The following is a 9,771-nucleotide window of genomic DNA, read 5'->3' as shown; positions in this document are numbered from 1 at the left end:
GCCTCTCCCCACCCAACTGCCCAGTTCTCATGTGTTCCCGTCATTGTAATCAGTTAGCCCCAGCTTCTCCTCCACATTTATCAGTCAGGGAACATTTGTCAGTTTAGAAAAACAATTTTGAGACTTTTGGAGGTGACATTTACCCTTTTAGAGTGGAATCTTACCTGCTGTGACGAAACAGTACTAGGCACCATGGGCAGCCTGTGCTCGCCTCCTGCCGGACATGGCTCAGTATCACCCAGACACTGCTCTAGCTTCCTCTCTCCCAGCCTCTTCCCTCTCTGATTCCAGGAAGGGCAAATAGACACAAGCGATGAATGGGTTCTTTGGGTAATTTAAATAGTCATTATTGTACAAGAACAATACTCTTTGTGGAACCCTTGAAGGAACGCTCAGTTGCCTAGCATCGTTTGCAACGATGTAGGTAAAGTCATCTCTGACTCAGAAGGGAATATTAAAAAAGTAACTACTGGGGCTGTCCGAGGGGCGATATGTCGCAAGAGGAACATGCTACAGGTGTGGGCTCAGGTCCCAGCTCTGCCACTCAGCTGTGATCTTGAGCACGAAGGACCAAAGCTTCCAGTTCCTGAAATGTCAACTAGTCATAACACTGATAATACCTTGCAGGACCACCTCTGTGACATATGTGGCATGTGTCAGCTCCCTTCCCCTTCCCAGGTGTGGTCTGTTCTCACATGTGTGCAGTTCTGAAGGACCTCATGGGAGAGATGGACCAGTGCAGCCCATGGCCATGGGAAAATCTCAAGAGGAGGAGCCATTTGACTGGACCTTAGTGGTTGAAAGGTTTTGTTGACTGTTTGAGGGCTAAATCTTCCCATTTCCCATTTTCCCCAGTGGATTTATTTACTTGTGAGATAAGAATGGCAAAAGGGTAGGTACACAAAAACTCACACCCACAGTCCCTTCTGCAACTGCCCAGGTGGTGTGACAGGGAGGACTTGGGACTGTGGCCAAGAGCCCTGGGGTAGTGAGTGTGGTGAAGGGGTAGCCCCAGTCCGGAAAACTCATTTCAAAGTGTCAGAGCTAAAAGGATGTCGCCTCTATGAGTGGTGTCTTCAAGTTGGTCTGCTGCCTCACTTGCTCACTAGGGTTGACCCCCTCCTTAGTCCCATGTCTGCCCTCTGAGGCCTGTTCCCCTCTGCCCTGTCTGAGGTTGAGGACAGAGCAGGAAGGGTAGGTAGGGCGTTGTACAATCGCCCTGCCCACTCTCCCCACATCTTCCGTGAATCCACATCCTGTGGCAGCAGGTTCTTAGTGAACATTTGTTCTGGGCAGGGTGCTCTGGTAACCTACCCTCATCCCTTCCACACACCTGCCCATCTGATCTCTTTCTCACAAATCTCAGTGCACCTGCTGCCCCCCACCCATCACCCAGACCCTGTGCTCTCTGTTTACCCCAGGTCGGGGTTTACTCGATAGCTGCAACCACTGTCCATTGTTCACAATGAGAGAACAGCTTTCCTGCTTCCTGGCCAGCAATTCCTGCTAGGAACACACCTTCTCCTTCCGGGCCTGGTGGGGTGGGGGGGGGGTGGGGGGGACAGTGAAGGGATGGGTGGAGAGGGATCAAGGGTCAGTGCTACCCTGGGTGTCCTAACACCACTGTTGGTCCTACTGCAGGTGACACGCTTTCTGGGACTGAGGAGGACATATGAGAGGTCTCATCTGGGACTTGTGCCTACACAGCATCCTGCCTGACAAACCCCAGAGCCATAACGCCTGTGTGTGACAGAGTTGGACATGGCTGGTGGCTTCCTTGCACCCCCAGGGCCTTTCCCCAGTCTCTCTGCACTTTCAGTTCCCTGGGAGCACGCATCCTGGGCCTGCCATGGGGTGAGATACTGCAGCTTCTGACCCAGCCAGGAGGTGGGTCTAGAGAGCACTGCCCCCCCCACCCCCCGGGGTACTTATCAAGCCTACAGCGTGGGACACATGGAACAAGGATGGTCAGCGCTCGCTATGGGGCTGATTTACTCTGAACTATTCCTCACAACACCTGCATGCCACTGCTCACCTCCTTAGACACCCCTCTCTTATTTCACCCGGAAATCTGACCACTTCCGGGCTCTGACCTCTGGTCCCTTCCTCCTTTAGGCAGCAGCAAAGGCCCAACTCCCACCAGGCCCACTATTTGCAGGAGTTTGCACAGTAAAGGTGCTAAGCCCTTCGTGACTCAATGTCCTTCACTGCACAGCACAGACACATCTAAGGTGGGGCTGGGCCCAGGAAAAGGACAAGCACAGGCTCATCTGGACTGTACCCACTGGTGCCCTGGACCCCACCCTTCCAGCTCCACTTCTCCCCCCATTTTCTTTCAGGAGCAGCCACACCACTTTGGAGATCCCCAATGTGCTAGCTGGTTTACTCACATCTCAATCCCAGCTAGGGATTAAGGTCCTATCTCTCCCACCAGGTACCTGGCCCAGAGCAAAGTGTGGGGACATGGATGTGTATCTGTGTCAGTTGGGGATTCTAACATAAACTTTTCCCCTATGATCTTGGTGGAGCACTGGAACTAGAAGTTGAGAGGTGCTTTGAGGAGTTGATACAGGAAACTAGAAGTCACAATATTCAATTTTGCTGAAGGGGCAGCTGGAGGAGGAGGCATTTCCTGTTCCTCACTCCCTCTCTGACGCTGGCCTAAGGTGCTGGACGTGGGGATGCAGTAGGTGCCCCGTGGGCCTGACCTCAGCTTGTCCTCACTGCCCTCTTCTGACCATCACTGGTCATGGGCTGGCCCCTCTGGCTCCGTGAAAGGGCCTCCACCTGGGATCCTGGACACTGCAGAGTACCTGTAGTTTCCCCTTTCCAACCTTTGATGTTGAAATCTCTCTCTGTCATTCTCTCTCTCTCTGTCTCTCTCTCTCTCCCTATTTTTTAATTCTTGTTTTTGTCTTTTTTTGTGAAAAATTAACATAAAATACTGTATTAGTTTCAGGTGTTGCTAAGAGAATGAAAGTTCTCATTACAAGAAAATAATTGCAACTATGCGTGGTTACAGATGTTAACTAGACTTACTGTGATGACCATTTTACAATACTGTATATATGCAAATATCAAATGTTTCTGTTTACTCCCAAAATGCTATCTTGACCCCTCTGTGAGAACCTTGTCCCTCCAAAATCATTCCAGACCACCATGTACTATTGCGTGCAACACACACACACACACACACACACACACACACACGCCTTCTCTTCCTGAGCCAGGCCCTCCAAGAGCAGCAGGTCTGCACTCACCTGGGGTCTCTCTGCCCTGAGCAAAAGGGGAGCTCAGCATCACCAAGGACACCATTAGAGCTGCCATCCAGGGGGCCCCAGTGACCTGCAGGACCACCATCCTGGAGCCGGGGAAAGGACGGGCCGGCCAAGAGAATCCCAGTCACAGTAGCGCTCACTCCATTGGCCTCCCTCCTAAACTATTAGAGTTCATGAGCCAGGACAGCCTCCTGCATCCCCTGGGTGTGGCCAGATTTTAAAAAGGAACCAATTAGTAGGAATGGTCACTGTCCAGGCAGAGGGTTGGGGGAAAGCTCAGGATCCTCCAGGGATTAAGATTCACTGAAGACAGTGTCAGGGATCCTTCCTGAGCCACTGGTGCCTCATGGGGCTTGTTTATGTTTTCCTTGATCTGGAGCAGATACCAGGCATATCATTCCCCTCCATGGTGATGGCAATTCTCCCCCAACGCCCGCCCCGCGCATGTTCTGGGAAGAAGTCCTAAGCAGTGTGTTAAAGATCCAGGGGGATTAGCCCCCCCTACCTCAACACTCTGAGCACCATCCTTTCTTTGCATTTCAATATTATTTTTTATAATTTTAAAATACCAAATCATTCTCCCAAAGAAATTTACAGATGGTTCCTGGTAGGTGGTAAATATCCTCTTACCTAAATACAAAGCCTAAGGGACAAAATGAGTATGTTTCCAACAAAAAATTAAGTACCATAAAGATGTGGATACAGTAAACAAAACACTTAAAATTATTTAACTAGAGTTATCTATTTCAGCGAGGATGTGTTACAGGAAGGCAGTCACACAGGCTTTGAGTGACATTTCCTGTCTGTCAGGCCTCTCTCTGGCTACTTCCTGGCTCTCTGAACACGGACCAGTTATGTAAACGTCTGTGACTTAGTTTCCTCTCCTTTAGAATGGAGATTATTGTGGAGCCTATGTAACTGGTTTAATTGTAAATCTAATTGGGATAAACTCAGTATTTGTGATTCTCATAAAACAGAGCCTTGCGCATAGGAAGATATCAAGAAATGTTTGTTATAATACAAGACTAGTTCAAAGCAGAAAAACATTGGTTGGTTGTTGAATAAATATAACATAATTACTTTTAGTAAGTTCGATCATTTTGTTAATAAGTAACAGGCTTTTACTACACTTTTACACAAATTTATGATAAAATAAGTAATTTATGAAGCAAAGAATAAACTTCACATTCAGTGGAAAAATATTAGAGAAAGACATAAAGATAAAAATTCAAAAAGAAATAAAAGGATAATTAGAAATAAAGTAATTTAAAATTTTACATTTTGATTATATGTCTGGAAACATCCATCTATCATCAAATTCCTCCAAAATTAGCAAAGGTATAAAATGATAAATGTAATACATTTGATAACAATAAAATGAATTCCTATATGATACTAAGAATCAACATGAAATTATAAAGATAATTATCTATTTGTGTCAGTAATTAGACATAAAAAATACTCAAGGGTCCACTTCAATATCATATTTCCAAGCACCCCCATGAAAAGGTTGCTGGGGTGATCATAATGTCTCCTTTTAGGGTTCTGCTTCAAACCTCCAATCTCAATGCAGGCCCTGACAGCCCTCTCACCTCCTTTCCCAGCAGAGCCAGCATCCTGTTCCCATAGAGGTGCCCCTTCCGAGGTTGTCTGATTGGCTGAGCCCCATTATGCTGACTTCTCTCCCCCTCCTCCCTCCACAGAGGAGGGAAGTAAGTGCAGGAGTCAGCTCCTCCCTGCCCTTCCCTGCCTCCTCTCCTCACTGTCTGGCTCCTGTGGCCATAGCTGATGCTCCAAGAATAGATAAGGAAAAGAAGACAAGCCTGCCCTTGCCCTGAGTGAGGAGGGTTGAAGGAAGCGGTGCAGGCCTGTGGTCACAGGAGTCACGGTTGATTTGCCACATCCCCTGGCCACCCTCACTTCATCGCTCCATCCTTTCTGCACAGTAGGAAGGAGAGTGAGAAGCTAGGAAACTTCCTGGGTCAGTGGGAAGGGGACACTGAGACAGAAAATTAAACAAGGCCAAACAATTTGAGCCACTACAGCCAGCTAGTGAACTGCAAGACCTTATCTTCTCTAACCAGGACACTCCCCTCCCTAATTGGAGGGGACATAGCTTAAATCACCCTGGCCAGGGAAAATAGAGAACAAAGGCCCAACTAGTGCCATTATTGCCAGCTAATCCCAAGGACAAATGAAGCTGGGGTGCAAATAACAAAAACCCATTACAGCCAGATGACCCAAGGTAAAGTAAAACAGTAAAGCCGACCAAAGAATAATCCCAAACTCCCTATAGGCTCATTTTAATGCATAAGCATATTAAAAACGCACCTGGAAAGCTGATGAATATTTCACTGGAACCCTCCCCTATGATTGTCCCTGTTAGGTTAGGTGTCTCAGGAATCGGCATAAGAAATAAAGACTTGAGTGAATCAGAAAAGAAAAGGAAAGGAAAGGTTTATTGCGTCCCCAGGAGACCCACGTACCCCAAGGACAGGGCACGTGGATTCATGCCAACAGGGAGGGGGGCGCTTTTTTTTATACTGCAGTTGGGTGAGGGGCGGGAACATGAGCTGAGGTATTCAGCTGAGAAAGTTTCAGCTGCAGGGGGTCAGCAAGGTATTCAGGAAGGAGTCAGTATCTGTGGGGGGGTCGTGTTGATTCAGTGAGAAGCCAGTATCTGTGTCTGGCACGCTGATCTGTTAGAAATGGCAGGGGAAGTCCATTATCTGCATGTATCCGATCCTGGCCTCTCTCCGACCTAACAGTCGCCTGCAGGAAAGAAGATAAAAAGAACCCCAAGACAAAGACTCAGTGCAGCTCACTGTAGAGCACGCCCATGCCCCTTCGCAGGCATGAAGTTTTGGCCTCCTAAACTCTAAGGGTCCCCAGGAGACTTGCTGCCAGGGGAGCAGTGGGCAGCAGGAGCTCATCCTGGGCTCACCCCTGACCCTGTCTCCAGGGCCCGCTTTTTCTCACTTACCAGGGAGCTAACAGCAGCCCTGCCCTGGCTACTTCTTGTTAGGAGTAGCCTGAGGAGCTGAATACCTCAGCTCATGTCCCCGCCCCTCACCCAACCGCAGTATAAAAAAAGCGCCCCCCTCCCTGTTGGCGTGAATCCACGTGCCCTGTCTTTGGGGGTACGTGGGTCTCCCGGGGACGCAGAATAAACTTTCCTTCCTTCCTTCCTTTTCTGATTAACTCTTTTTATTTCCTTCGCCACCTCCTGAGCCATCTAACCTAACACTTCTTTCTTCTGTTTCTTGTGTTAAGGCAAAAACATTCAAACCTGTTAAGAATTGTTGTGAGTTCATTTGATCCAAACTGTCAACAATTGTGAGGAAGCAGAATCTCAACGGATTGGGATAATGCTCCAGAGAATGGCGTTTTTTCACCTTGTTTTATAGACATAAGTGGGATCCATGAAATCCATTGGTGATAGGTTAGAAAGGCAGGAGAAAGCAAAGCGGGGAAACCTCTGGGATTGGATAAAATGTAAAATGATAGACACATACTTCTTTTACTTAGGTGAGTGCAGGATAGTTAATAAACAATTAACATGAAAACAATAACAATGAAGGAATTTATGGTCTCTGGCGCATTTGATTGTGCCCTCTGCGGTCCAGAAAAAGGGAAGTTACAAGTTACCCAGACATTTCATAGTTATGTTTCTGTAGGTCCAAAAAGACAATAGGCTCAGTTAAATTGACCCTGTCAGTGAAGATACTGGCCTACGACATAACTACCCACCATCACTGCTTTCATTTAAAGTTTAATTTCAGACCATCCTTTGTGGTTGCTTCAGGTCTTTAAGTTTGCAAGACCACCATGCAGGCCTTTCCTGAGCTTGTCAGGTTCCCATGTGGCCTTTTTTCCATCCACTCTAGGGAGCCAAAGCCAAGTGCCACCTAGGCTCTCTTCTGTTGCTTCTTCTCCCCCAAGTCCTTCCTTTGGGGGCAAACAAGATGCAGGAGCTGCTCATGAGCAGGGAGAGAGGCACCTCTGTGGGTGTCACATCTGCTGAGCCCTCAGCCTGTGCCTCGGGGGGTCTCACTCTGCATCAGCGATTTGCACTTTTCCATCTCATGGCGCACACACTGACTGCAATTCTGCAGCTCACCAAAAATATAGTGTACTTTTGCCAATCTGATTCTTTTAAAAGGTATAATTTGGATTCATTCACACCAGATGGCCATTTTGTGTCGGTTGTTGACATTTTTTTCATTTGACAATCTAAGGGAAAAGAGGTCAGTGCCACTGACTAAAGCCGGGTACTGCATGTTTTAAAAATTGTGGCGGCCAAGGGTGGAAGTAGAATGTCCAAGGCTGCAGTCATGGTGCAGGAAGAGGAAGATACTCGGGACGACAGTTTGAAGGAGAAGCAGAAGGCGACCAAGGCCAAGTGTCCTCCAGTCAGTGGAAGTACGAGTACTGGATCCGACAGTGGGTGTCTAGGCAGATGCGTGGGGAGATGGTCCGGAGAAGCTTTCGAGCAACGTGCAATGGCCACGTTTGGGTCCATGACAGATACTGAGAGAATGGAGCCCCTCCTAGCAATATAAGTAGAAACACAAGGAGCGGGTTTCTGTTTCGCTTTTTGGATGATTGGCTTTGTAAGTTCAGTGCTGAGGAACTCTTCCTGCCTCAGGAAATGAAAGTACTTAGTCTTGAGCAAGTAAATGCCAAATTATGGTCAACTGGGTGTGGAGAAGAGTTCTCATTGCCCAAGCATCCTCAGGGAACAGAAGTCAAGGCAGTAGCATAGTCAGCCATGCAGGGCTACACTGAAGGGAAGCCAGAGGTGTTTGTGATCATTGACATTTAAGATGAAGAAGAAACTCCTATGAAGAACTGTTTTGTTTTCTCTTCCTTTTGAGAAGATACCATGATATAAATTCTACAGTCTCCGACGATATATGATGGTTTGCAGAACAGAAATTTTTTGCTTAAAGTGTGACTTTCACAAATGGAAAATCAAGGCACAGCCTTCATCTGTATTAACCAGATATTCGAATGTTAAAGAATTCTTCCGGTGGCAAGTGTTGTTCCTTATTTATTAACTCCTTGCGGTGGCAAAAGGTGCCTCACTCCCTTCCGATGGAATGCCAGCCCTCCAGCCTGGTCCCAAAAGGGAGCATTCATGTAAACAGTAACCTGAGAGATACTGAAGCCTTACGTTCTTATCGAATCCAATTTGGGAGAAAAAATGATAATTTGAGGAATTTTACAATCAAGATTTCACTTTCCCTCCAAATTGGTCAAGACATATATTTTCAATATGTATATTAAGAGAGGTTGTATTTCAGATGGCTGTAGGACAGAGCCATCCTGTATTTCAGTTGGATATCTTAGAAGAAATAATTCTAATTGGACAATTGGGAGACTTCTCTAGAAAGAGCCCTAATTTTCTATCTCACTTTTTTTTAAGCACTGATGTATTGACACTTTATTTTCCCACAAGAAAAAAATTTAATGCCCTTAAAAATGGGCTCTTCTATCATGTAATTTTATATTAAAGCCAATATTTTTATACAGTTAAATAAAAATGGGAGAATTAAAAACATTTTTTTTTTTTTTTTGGTTTTTAAAAATTATTTAAGCTCTTCCTTTCTGAGAAGACAGGAGGCCAGGAAAACAACTTTACAATTATCTGAACTTTTGCCCTGACCGGTTTGGCTCAGTGGATAGAGCATCGGCCAGTGGACTGAAGGGTCCCAAGTTCGATTCTGGTCAAGGGCACATACCTTGGTTGCGGGCACATCCCCAGTAGGGGTATGCAGGAGGCAGCTGAATCAATGTTTCTCTCTCATAGATGTTTCTAACTCTCTATCTCTCTTCCTCTCCCTTCCTCTCTGTAAAAAATCAATAAAGTACATTTAAAAAAATAAAATAAAATTATCTGAACTTTTGCCTGGCCACGGTGGCTCAGTGGTTGAGCATCAACTTATGAACCAGGAGGTCACAGTTCTATCACAGTCAGGCAACATGCCTGGGTTGTGGGCTCAATTCCCAGTGTGGGGCGTGCAGCAAGCAGCCAATCAACGATTCTCTTTCATCATTGTTGTTTCTAGCTCTCCGTCTCCCTCTCCCTCTCCCTCTCTGAAATGAATAAAAGTATATTTAAAATGTAAAAAATAAGTAAATCAATAAAAATTGTGATGGCACATGCGTTGAAAATCACTCTCTGAGAACTGCTGTGCTGGGTCAGCCTCTTTGCAATCCCACTCAAACCATCTCCTCCTGGGTTCAAGTTGCTCCCAGCTAAATCGTCCATGGCCTCCAGGGTGGAAAGGAAGGCTTTACATGCCCTGCACCTGAATCCTTCCTCCTCCTGCCAGTTCTTCTCAGGTAGAGATTTCTTCAAAAGATTCCTGAGTTACTTTGAATCCTGACTCAATCTCTGTTCTTTCCTTTGCAAGTTTAATGTACTGTATGTCTCAAGAATATCAATTGCCCATTATGTGTGCTTTTCTAAGCTGCCAACTTGGTCTCA

General features: G+C 46.4%; 1 pseudogene; it reads left to right on the top strand.

The window, feature by feature from the left end:
• The first annotated feature begins 7,493 nt into the window (after positions 1-7,493).
• On the top strand, positions 7,494-8,138 carry LOC118659960 (annotated as a pseudogene).
• Positions 8,139-9,771: the final 1,633 nt, after the last annotated feature.

This window comes from Myotis myotis, unplaced genomic scaffold (assembly GCF_014108235.1).
Source record: "Myotis myotis isolate mMyoMyo1 unplaced genomic scaffold, mMyoMyo1.p scaffold_m19_p_7, whole genome shotgun sequence".
Taxonomy (NCBI): Eukaryota; Metazoa; Chordata; class Mammalia; order Chiroptera; family Vespertilionidae; genus Myotis; species Myotis myotis.
The sequence above is the reverse complement of the archived record's forward strand: the minus strand, read 5'-3'. Positions and strand labels throughout refer to the sequence as shown.